Genomic DNA, 12,221 nt, shown 5'->3' on the forward strand with positions numbered 1-12,221 from the left:
AGAACAACCACTTTCTCAGGAATAAGTAACCAAAGTACAGCTAAGGTGCTACTTCACCATTTCAGCCTTGGTGTGCTGCCAGCAATGGATTCCTAACTGCCAATAGGGTTGGCAATAAATTAATTAATAAATTGATAATAAATTAAACTCATTTCCCCAAGTCTAGTCTATTTTGCCCAAGACAGTAACTGGTGAGTGATCTCTCCCTGTTCTTGTCTTGACCCATGAGCATTTTGTTATATTTTCTGTCCCCTCTCAAGCTGAGGAGGGGCGTGATAGAGAGGCTTTGGTAGACACCTGGTGTCTATCTAGGGGCAGTCCACCACGAGTGTCTCATCCATACGATCTCCTAAAGGAGAATGTGTTGGTGGTAACTAATTCAGAAACACCTCCTGTCCATTTCATGATATTCTTACAAGAAAGTGTGGTAATGTGTGACTTACAAATGCATCTATGTGCTGGATAGTCATATGTACAGGATCTGCACAAATCCTGACAGCTTTTCTACCCACCTTCAAGCAAACTCAGAGAAGTGTCATGGATCATTTAGCATAAAGCATAAGATTGTTTGTTTATGCTTTGCTTCAGCAAAACCTATCAAGTTCATAGAAACATTTAAAGAAGTTGGGGAGCTAAAGGATGAAATTCATAGATGTGGACTATAGGCCTCTTCTGACTCATTTGGAATGAGTTTTTGAGAGTGATTTATTATTCCATAAATGAGAAGAAAACTTGGCAATCATTAGGTACCCCTGGTGATTCCAAGCTGATATTTTGGAGCTCAGTTTGACCCAAGACCTTGTCCCCCTAAAGAAGCATTGTTGGTGAAGCATCTTTAGGTGAAGACAGCACCTTTCTTTGCACTTGACAGGTGGACAGTAGCTGCCACTGTTATTAGAAACATGATTTGAAATTATTTTCCAGTAAAATCTAGTGTGTTGGCAAAGTTCCACTGCATAAAATGTGACTGCAGGTCATTTCTCTTTGTCCAGGTGCTCTCTTCCCTCTGCAGCAAAGTCTGCCTTTACTCCCAGGCTTTGGTAAGAGCTGGACACAGGCAGTGGCTGTGGTTTCACTGCTTCCATGGCAACAGAAAGCATACTGCAAAAGCAGGGACCAGTGCTATATCACTGAATAAATCCACTTGCAAAAGCTGTATGAAATAATATGGCAAAGGTTTGAGGAGCTGGTGGGTCTACGGATGTGCAGATTACCTGGTCAGAGAGTGGCTCTGGGGCTTTGTAGCAAGCAGAAGTTAGGCCAGAGGCTGCAGCAGCAGCTGCAGTTGCACTTACCATTGCTTAGTAGCCTAAGGAAACCTCCTCCTTTCTCCTGGTCACCACACAATTTCCCTGAAGAAATGCCACTTCTGGGACTGTGTGCATGGATCAGGGTTAATTCATAATATATAGATAGATTTTTTTTTTTGTTTGGTTTGCCCACTGAGTGCAGAATAGATGATGTGAACTCAGCATATTAAAACAGTAATCCTCTCTTGAGAGAGGGTGGCATATGGAAGCTGGGCCTTGCTGTGTGGAACTGACAGATGTTTTTTGTTCTGCTTTGCTTGCCATATCAGAATTCAAAAATGCAGTGTGTGTTTGTATATATATTCTTCTTTCCCCCACCCCCTGTCCCAGTCCCCCATCTCCCTGTCCCTCAGGAAAATGTCTATTTGGGGGAACTGCCTGTGTGTATTGAATTCACGTGTTATTCCATAAGTAAATCTGCCCTGAGCAAGTGAGGGGACATTGCTTGTTATGGTCATCCATTTAAAAAATTGTTTTGGTCATGAGACAGACAAATTTTTATGAATGTTTTATGAACAGGCTTTCTAATCTTTGGTGCAACTACCTCAGTGTAGTCTTTTATTTGGAGGAAAAAACCTGCTGGCTCCCAGGACAAAGCTCATGTCAGACAACATGGCAGCATCTTTTCCAGCATCTAAACAAGGTACCTTACATATGAACCTTATAAATGCTGTGAAAAGGAAAATATACAGGATATAGCAAAACTGGATAGCTGAATGGTATCAAGGGCAATGCCTTAATTATCAACATTTGCATTAGCCTTCTTCAAGTGCAAGATTTTTTTCCCTTGCTTTTTTATATTAGGGCAAAATTTTCTTCTTTGACCCATCTGTAGATCCCATGTTGGCAGCACATAGCACTCTTGGATAGATGGCGTGTGACAGCACTGGAAGATTCAGAGTGGAACAAATTCAAAACATACAAAAGAGATCCACAGTGCAGATGGGAGAGTTATATTCTGCTTTGAAGTTGTAATTGCAACAAGCAATTGTTTCTCTGCTATGCCTAATAATCTCCTGTCATTGTAAAGCTCTGTCTTCTAATGTCTTTTCCTTGGCTCCTAGATATAGGTCACAGCTTTAAAGCAGCAGATGACTCTGAATGATTCCTGGCTTTCCTGCTGTCTTTTACACTGTAGTGTTTGGTTTGAAAAATGAATTTTGCATATTTTGTATGAGTCATGCTAGGATGATTTTTCTGAATCTGTGGCTTTAAATACTATTTATGAACACATCTACACAGTATTTTGCAGACATGCATGCCTGTGCTTCCTGGCCTTAGGCAAGTAATGGGTTGCAAGCCATGTGCTTGCAGAAGCATAATGCTGGACTGTGGTTTGTATGAACTGCTTCCCTTTAAGTCAGGTTTAGCAACAGGCTGAGTGGTCATGTGGCTTTTTAGCGAAGCTGCCTTGTGGCTGGCTGATGTCGAGTCTGTGGTCGCTATGGACTGTGCACAGTATGCGTTTGTTTTGATGTTGATAATGGTAGATTCTTGGTTACCTGCATATATCTGTATTTAAGATCTTAGTTACAGGCATGAAGGCATGAAAATGTCAGAATGTGAAAATCCCAGCCCCCTTCTGGAATATCAATGCCTCTTTAAAGCAACTTTGTGTAGATATTGATAAAGCACAAATCTAGATTATACAATGACCTGTCACAAATATTTTGCTTGAATCTGGGGAAGTTATCACCAGCTAATTAGATATCAGTCATTTGGTGCATGAGCTCAGGCAGAGAGAGGTTGAGTAAGAAAGTACAGCCATACAATTAACAGTAGAAGCCATTTGTTTAAATGGAAACGCTGAAGTCCCAGCAGAAATTCTCCTTGCCCTGCAGCCTGAACATAATACCATGTCAGAAAAGGACTGGTATACTTGTCTGACATTTTTAGGACTACAATAGCCTGTTGATAATATTAGTCCACCTCTTTCTAACCACTGCACATATTTGTTTCTCAACATAGTTTTGCCATATCCAAGACTCTGATGTCATGTTTTTTCAGCTTAAATTCTCATAATAGAGAATTTTAATGAAAAATGCATGTTTCAAATTCTGTGAGAAAGGCAAACTGCATGCATGACTTTGAGTAGGAAATTTAGCAAGCGAATTGTAACAACACAAGATAGGAGGTAGTGGAAAAATATCTAAGGTGCTAAAACTTGAATTTTTCAGAGTGTTCTTAGATGCTCCAAATTCAAAAGAGACAAAAATCTTTTATTTTTAGAATATTGAAGTCCAATATTAACTTCCATATAGGCACATCAATTATTTTGGAAGTCTGTAATCATAGTGCTGTTTGTTGTCAAGGACACAAATGAGGTGGCCTCACAACTGAAGAAAACTCCTGTCCCACACCATTAAATATTAATTTTCACTGTTAGTAAAACTGAGGCATAAAAACCTACCCTATGTGTACATATGCACATAAATATGGTTTTTTGTATTTATGAGGTCTTAAAGCAATGTGATAATTGAGTGAAATCACCTTAGCTAAAAATGACTGCAATTCCACAATAGCACTCAATACATATCAGGATTAATATTTATACTGTATAGCACCAGAGATCTCTGACTGAACTAACAGAAAGGAGAAAACCATGAAATGCTCATTTTATTATTTGTATATCATTTTCTGTGAAAAAAATTAGCATCATCAGGCAGCAGAAAAACTTATTGTCAGTAAATGTTGAATAAATGCAGAAATAGCATGGTGCAAGAATCAGTCTATCATCTTGTTAGGATAAAAGTGAATAAAGACTTGATCTATGAATAAGTTGAGTAGAAATACCTGGATTATAAAAACTAGTTGAATATTCACGGAGACAGTGTTCTTTAGGACTTGGGCAAATATGTAAGAGGTTATACAATAATTTTGTACCTTGGTTCTGTAATGTGAGAGTGAAGAGCTGTCAGGTGGCTTTCAGCCCCTTTGTGATCATGCTTAGAAGGCTGTTAAAACCAACCATTGCTGAATTTAATGTGGGAAAGTTTGTTAAGAATGGAAATGTAGATGCAAACGGTCAGCAGTTGTTCACCACAACACAGAAGTATCTTGCTAAAGTTCAGAGTGCAAAGCCTGAACAGAGTTGTAATGGCAGCTGTAATAATGAGAAGATATCTATGATGAAGGGGGTGATTCTCCTGGTGCAGTTCTTCATCTCTCCTGACTGGAACATCTTAAACACCTTCAAACTATTTTGAGTTCTCACTGAGTTTTAAGGATTGTAACTATTAGGTGTAACTTGCAGAAAAAACAATGGAGATATGTGGAAGATAAAAGATGATTTTGCAACAGTGCAAGCAGAAGTGGAGAATCTGTGTATGCCTGAGATGTGTGCAGGTCATGGCATAGTGTGGCAGTAAGTTCTTGTTTTGTGTAGCTGCTCCAGTAAACACAAACAGTAGGATAAAAAGAAATGGGGAAAAACAGGGAACTAGACATATCTGATGGCTTAATAAGTGCTTTAACCTCATGTTCTTCCATTTAGTACCTGGCTTTCCCTGGATGGTTGCTCCTGAATTTGACACATTCTAGGAAGAAAATGGTCTCAGGAAATTAGGGCTCAAAGTATTACCTAAGATAAACCAAAGTAGTTCAAGTGTACCTCGACTTTGTTGCCTGCAAAAATACCCTGTGGAAGCATTCAGTAACACCAAATATTATAGTAAGCATAACTGCTGCATGCCTCTGCCTTATAGACTGGCTGGTGGAGAAGTCTCCTGCTGGCCTTATATTTCTGCAGCATGTCCCTCGGCCTAGTGAAATGCCTCCAAAGGACTATCTGACATCTTTATGGCTCCTGTGCTATCAGTGTAAGAAACCCCCAAATGAGGGACTAAAGCTTTGCTCATATAACTTCAGAGGAATTAGTTTTACTGTTGATTTAGTAGATGTATAGAGGGGAGAAGTGGTGTAGCCCAAACTCAGCAAAATCCAGCTGCCATTTCCAGGGAATTCCAGCCTGAGGGGAGGGTTTATGAATTAGGTGGTGAGATCTAGAAGAAGGGATAAATTCCTTTTGGATGCTGTGGGCTAAATGGCTTTCATGGACAGACCAACAGCTGTCAGCTAATTGAGGGGCAAGGAGCTGTGCATTGCCTGAGGCAACCAATCATTGTAGGTTAAGGGAGCCATTAGTAATTCGCTTTGGTAAAAACTGTATTGAGCAAAACCAGTAACTTCGTCCAAACACTTGCAAATCCATGAAAAGTGAGGCATTCCTTCTTTGAGATCTTACTTTAAAAGGCCCACAGCATTTTACATAGTAGGATTTCAATTGATATGCAGCTTAAATAGAGACCAGAAATTCATTAAAATCTCTTTTCCTGTTGTGGACAAAGGGACGTCTGACCAGTTTTCAGCAGTACCCCTGAACTGCACTGAAATATATTTATTGATAGCTTTAATCTAACTCAAATTAAAAAGCAAACTGTTGAATTTTCAAAGAAGCTAAACCTTACAAAAACGTTATTAATTCCAAATTAATTCAAATACACAATAGTGTAGTTTTATTCATCTTTCCCAGGAGTTCATTTATGTTGACTGAAGAATTTATTTGTTTTGGTGTTTAAATGTCTTTGATAACAGAATATCAGTATAAGTACTTATTTGGTAGAATGTAATTTCCATGTGTTTTTCATTACTATTATTTGCCTTCCTGCTCTGGTAGAATGCTTTCTGGATACAAATTCTAGTCATAAATAGAGAACTGTGGCCAGTGACAAATTACATGTCTAAAACCAAGGAAAATAAATGAAGGAGGTATTATTTTTGTAACTGCTTAATACTTGATTTTATCGTTCTTTGAATGGGCTCATCTGTCTCTCTAATGGGAACAATTTATTTCAACTATTTTTTTCTACATTTTTACTACTTTGCAAACAGAAAAGTTTACCATTTTGATGTAAAATTCTACATTTAATTGATAATAATTAAATAAGAGTGTGGGAATAGTTCTTTTCATTCACGTTGGAATTTAGTTCAGGGAGTCTTATCTGCTGTTAAAAGATCCTAATGTTATAAATTTCACTATAGTAGAAGTAGGGCAAGTAATCAGCAAAACTTTCTTGTTTATGTGCATACAACTTGATGAATATGCAGATGAACCCTGTCAACATCTTTGGTACCAGATGAAAATTGTTTATGACTCCTGGATCTCAGATATCATCAACTGGTTTATTTATAGCACAAAAGCAAAATTAAAAGCAATGAATGCTCCTATCATCTTAATTAAACAGGTTAAAATGCTACATTTTAAATTGCTGTGATGTCAAGATTATGATCATTGTTAAGAGGATAGAAAGTATTAACATTTTCCCTGGAGTTAAAGTGTATCCATTCATCTGTTAATGGATTAGTGGCTGGAATAATAAATATTGATTTGTCTTGGGATATAGATGTGAGGTTTGGAGATTTGATGTGATATTCCCAAAGCAGGTATATGCCTGTAATATGGGTTACCTATTTCAGTAATTCAGTTCTTGATACACATTTTTGTGTGTTCCCATTTTATTTTATGCTCTCCAGATGCTTGTGCATCTCTTGTTCATATCTCTTTCACATATTTTCCCCATTTTCCTTGCCATTTCACCATCCCACTTCTATCACTAAATTTTCTACAAACCATTTTTCTTTTTCGTCTTCTACCTGGTCTTGTTCGCTCCCTCCTCTACAGTTTCTTACTTTTCTTGCCTCCTCCCCATCCTCCCTTCCTTATCCTTCTCTGTCATCCAGCTCTTCCAGTCTTCCATTTTAATGTTTTCAGCCTCTTCTGTTTACCTTTGACATAATCTGTTTCCAGACTCCCTGCACCTTTCTCCACAGTGCTACAATTCTTTGTTTTTCCCTCTGGTGCTGTTTCTTGTGTACTGCCAGCCAACCAGCTGTGTTTAGGGCAGTAGTTACTTGAGACAGAAAGCAGAAACCAGGAGACTGAGCCCTGAAGTGAAGAGCAATATGACACCCTTCTCTTCACTTGGGCCCATGCCCTGTGCTTACCATACCCCTCGAAATATTACCTGTACCCAGGTCACTGCTGTCCACGTGGCACCATCCCATGTTCACCGGCAGAAGTGATGCTGAGGAGCTGTCCAAGGTATGGCTGGCAGTCCCATCTGTCTTGCCCCAGCCTGTCCTGCCCTGTCCTTCTCTCTCTTTGTCCTTCAGCATTTTAGCACGGAACTTTTCAAGAAAGTGGCTGAAGACATAGGCAGGAAGCCTCTCTTTCTCTCATCCTAGTAACTCCACTGCTGTCTGTGGGGAGGTATCTGTTATCTGTGACCAGCTAATAGAATCCAGGATAGCAATCTCAGGGTGCTGGAGTCAGTAGGATGTTGCAGTGCAGGCAGCTCAAACACCACTTTAGCTGGGTCAGATAAGGAACATAGTGGAAAGCAGTGTCTCTTATTGCAAAGTTTGTGCATGGAGATGGAATTACAAACAGATCACCAGTGTCCTGCTTCCCTAATCCCTTGCCTAGTTAGATTTCTCAGATGTGCAGGTATGTTGTTCATACCATCCAATTTGATTGTTTTTAAGTGTTGGGAAAATGCATTTAAAATGTGCTTCTGTGCATTTCTGTCAATATTGTGAACTGACACCTAAGGACACTTCCAGTATGTTGACCCAACCTTTCATTTAGAATACATGTAATGGATATCTGGTGTATCAAAGATGTGGTGAGAGATACTGATAGGTACAGGGGATCAACCTTCACCTCTCCTTGTTCAAAACAATTCTTTGTTTTCATGGACATTCTCAACTAAGTAATCTCATTTCTTGCCTGGAATATTTTCATCAACTGTTTGACGAAGCAGCAGCTCTACACAGAGGATTAGGGAAAGTTTGTCTGTTTTTCAGTTTGCTTAATTTGTACATCTGAGAATTCCTTGTGTGTATTTAGTTTGTTCCTCAAGAGGTTCAGTTTCCCACTCATTTATGTGACCCTTTCCAGGAGTGATATTCCAAAAACCTAGAAAAATAGGATTATAAAATCACCTTCTAAAAAGCAGAAAGGTGGCATTGGCACAGAACATAAAAAAGTTGTTTTTTCTGTCATTAACGTTTTTCCACACTTTTCTTTTTGTCTCTCATAAGCTCTCTGTGCTGAAGTTTACGCCTTTGTAAAATGGAGGCAATGTCCTTTGCAGTCTTAGGAGATGGTATGTGTGTTCTGTAAACCATAATTAATTCAGTACTGTGAGATCATTAGAAGAAAGTCTGTTGTTGTTATTGTGAGTTACTGTAACTCTAAAGATACTCAGTTGGGTACAATTTCTAACAACATTGACTGAGTCCTCTTCTCAGAGGAGCTATGGGACTCTTCTACTGTCCCTAGAATTTTTAGGATTAGGTGCGGTAACAAGAGGTTCAGCCCCTACTCTGTCTGATCTCTTCTGGTCACACTATCACCGAATGACAACACAGCAATTCTTAGCTTCTTCTGTGTCTTCAGAAGAATTTCCAAATAATATATAAAGTTCCTCTAGGAAACAGTAAACCTGAGGTTGTGACTTCCAATGGGTATTTTCCATGGCTAGTGTCTTTTTTAATGCAATGACACATTTTTAATGACACAATGGGATGATTTTTCATGTAGAAATGTCACAAAACAAGAAATATGGGTCATTATTATTAGCACTGTTCTATGAATTATCTCACAGATTTTCCCTTTAAATGTAACACTTAAGATTATTATATGTATGTAATAATTTATCATCTTTTGCTATACTTAAATTCTCAAGTGCTTTTTCCTCAATATATTCTGAATCTCTAAGGAGCCTTTTAAAATTTAAAATAGGAAAGACAAGAAATAAGGGTTGGCAAAGCAATGCTGAGATTTTTTTATATACATCAGCTATTTTTCTGATTTGTTCCTGTTATGAAAATATGGTGAACCAGCAGTGTTAGCAGTGTAATGATCAAATGTCTTGGATATCAGTTCTGAGTAAGATCAGCTTTTTTATTTTGGAAAATGGTTGAATATGGGAGAAATGGAAGTTGATTCTTAAGTCATGGTAAAAGAAATAATTACAGTCACTTGTGATTTATAAAATCTATTCCTAAAAACGTACCTCTGGCATGTAAGAGAAGTTTGCCAGGTTAAGTGTAGTATTCCTCTGTGGGTTTTTACTTGAGGAGTTGTGTGGACTCTAGGGATAGGAGGGAGGACAATTCCCACATGGCTCTGTAGATGCAAGTTACATTGATTCAAAAGTTACCCCTGTTACCACAAGATCTATAGTGAATAGGTTACTTCACAATAAAAAGGAGAAGAGGGCATTTTTCTGAGTTATTTTCTGCTAGTTAACCCACCCCAAGAAAGAAGAATTTCAATAAGATACAGAGCAGAGAGGTAGAGATTACACCTGATATAATGGGACATGCATTAATATGGCATTAAATGCAAAAATGAAAAGGAAGTATGCATAGCTGTTCCTCACCCTTGACCTTTTCCACCTCCTCAACCTACTCAAAGTCTGGGGAGTGAAACACTACTTTAAGTGCTATTTTTATCTGGAATTGATTTTACAGTTATCAGTATGTCAGGACGAGTTTCTCTGTAAAAAATGTTGAAAACCAACAGCAATCGTTTGCCCTCACTTCCAGTCTCAAGTGTTTAACCTCAGATGGAAGAATCCTGCTGAGTTTTTTGCTCCAATGAATCCTTACCTGCAATTAAATGCTGCAAATGTCATTAATTACTCACTTATACTTGATAACATCAGTGCCTTCAAATAATACTGACCTGCTCCATGTGCTGTGCTGTTTGCCTTCTGCTGGTTGGTGAGAGAGTTGTTGATGAGAATTGGGCCTAAGCAACTTGTTCTGTATGAGTGCAGCCAGGGTGTGTGTGGAAATGTTGGTTACTGCTCAGCTCAGATGGTAGAAGTTTCCCTGGGATGCCTAAGGGAAACCTTTACATCTTCAGTTACTGATTCTGCCCTCAAAATTTCCAGGCAATTATGCTCTGTCAAGTGCCTGGGACACTAATGGTATTTATTAAAACAGCCACAATCCCTTCCAAATGTGTTGCTTAGTAAACGATCACGCTGAGCAAGAACAAATAAACAAAAATGCGTGTTTGGTTTCTTCATGTTTTCTTAGGAAATGCAAAGAAATAAAGGAAACAGTTTACTGTGAAAGTAGTAAACAGTTTAACTATGTAAATAGTAAACTGTTTAACTATGGTTTAACTATGGTTAATGGAAAGTACCCGCTATTTCTATAAAAATATTTACCTATTTATATAGGTAATCTACCATGTAAAACCTGACTATTTTAACATAATCACTTTTTAGGTTAGTACTGTATTACACTTAAAAGGAAAAAATCTGGGCCCAGTTGAAGGTAAAGACTTCAGTCAAATTGTATTTTAAAGTATTTCAGGAGGAACTGCAGTCCTTTGTCTTTCTAAAGAAACAGCTTACTGAAATGAATATATGGTCCCCTTTTTAGGCTGAAAAAAAGGGCAAATGGGAGAAAGAAGTTAAATCATACATCCATAAAGCTCATATTTATTTTTTATACATACAGGGCAGTTTTGTCTAGAATTGCCTGAGATTTTTTTAAGAGAACTTTCCAATGTTCCTTTCTGAAATTTGGATTCAGCTTTCAAAGCATCAAACTTTGCTATGATGGTATTGATGTTTCCTGCCCCACTGGTATTGCTCACATCATTTCAGTATCATATAATGTTGGACCATTACTATAAAACGTACCTTTTAAGCAGGAAGAGAAAGAAAGACTCAAGAAGGCATAGCCAGGAAAAAATTATTCTGTCTCTCTGCTTGAATGAAGGGAAATGTCATCAAAGATCAGACTACACGTGCATAATGTATGTATTTTTTCCTCCCATTTTCTCTCAATCAAGTCTGATAATGAGGGGAAACTAAAAAAATAATGGACAACTGGAAATTGCTAGACTATCTTGGTTTAAAATGCTTTGAGTATTATTAAATTAATTAGTTATGCAATCAGGGGGAGAACAGCTGCATTCTGAACCAGAAAATAGCCTGATTCTGCCTTCATTTTTATTTTAAGCCAGTGAAAATAGCATATGACTGAAATCAATGCATCTAATGAATCTTTCAAAATACCTTCCTGGCAGGAGCTACTGAAAACATAGCCACCTTGTGTGCAAAACCCACTAGAAGCAAATATTGCATCCTGGGATTTCAGAGCAGCTTCTTTCATTTCCAGTAGGATTTGGAAATATAGTCTAGTGCTTTGTTTTTATGTCTCTTCAGACTATACATTAGAGAAAGAAAAGGTTACCAGTTCAGCAAAAATGAGTAAAGGAGCTGACTTATTATACTTATAATACAGAAGACCATTTAGAACACTTTGTAAGAACAAAATACTCATTCCCTTACAATGTGTGTTTCAGACATTTATTTACTGTATATATTAGGTCATATTAATTTTAAAATTTGAACTAGACAAAGGACCCTATAAGGTCATATTTCTCTAAATGTCCTGTGTGCTTGCCTCAAACATGAGATTTGGGAAAACAGGAGCAGTTGCTCTGAAGATGAAGCATCAAAGGGAATATTTACTTTGAAATATATAAAGTTGTCTTCATCTTCCTCTGTCAGGATTTTCCCCCTCCTACTTGAAAAGGCAAGACTACCTTGGCACCTATAATGCAAAATATGCTGTGGTGAAAATACATAAGGTCACCTGGAGAATAAGTCCATTTTTTCATTTATATAAAGCCTATTAATGCTGGAAAGAAAACTGGTCATTTGATGGTCAGTTGATATTTTTTAAATGCTATCAGCCCAGCAGTGCAGTGATCTGAGTTTAATGAAAATAGCTGTGTAAGGAAAAAAGGACTCATGGTAAAGCTGTATTAAACATCTTTCACAGAAGAAAAGAGGGGTGATTTTGCCGCCTCCGCAGTGA

The sequence above is a fragment of the Corvus kubaryi genome, unplaced genomic scaffold (genome assembly GCF_017639235.1).
Source record: "Corvus kubaryi isolate FWS band 111438036 unplaced genomic scaffold, C.kubaryi_AGA036_p1.0 37334, whole genome shotgun sequence".
Classification (NCBI taxonomy): domain Eukaryota; kingdom Metazoa; phylum Chordata; class Aves; order Passeriformes; family Corvidae; genus Corvus; species Corvus kubaryi.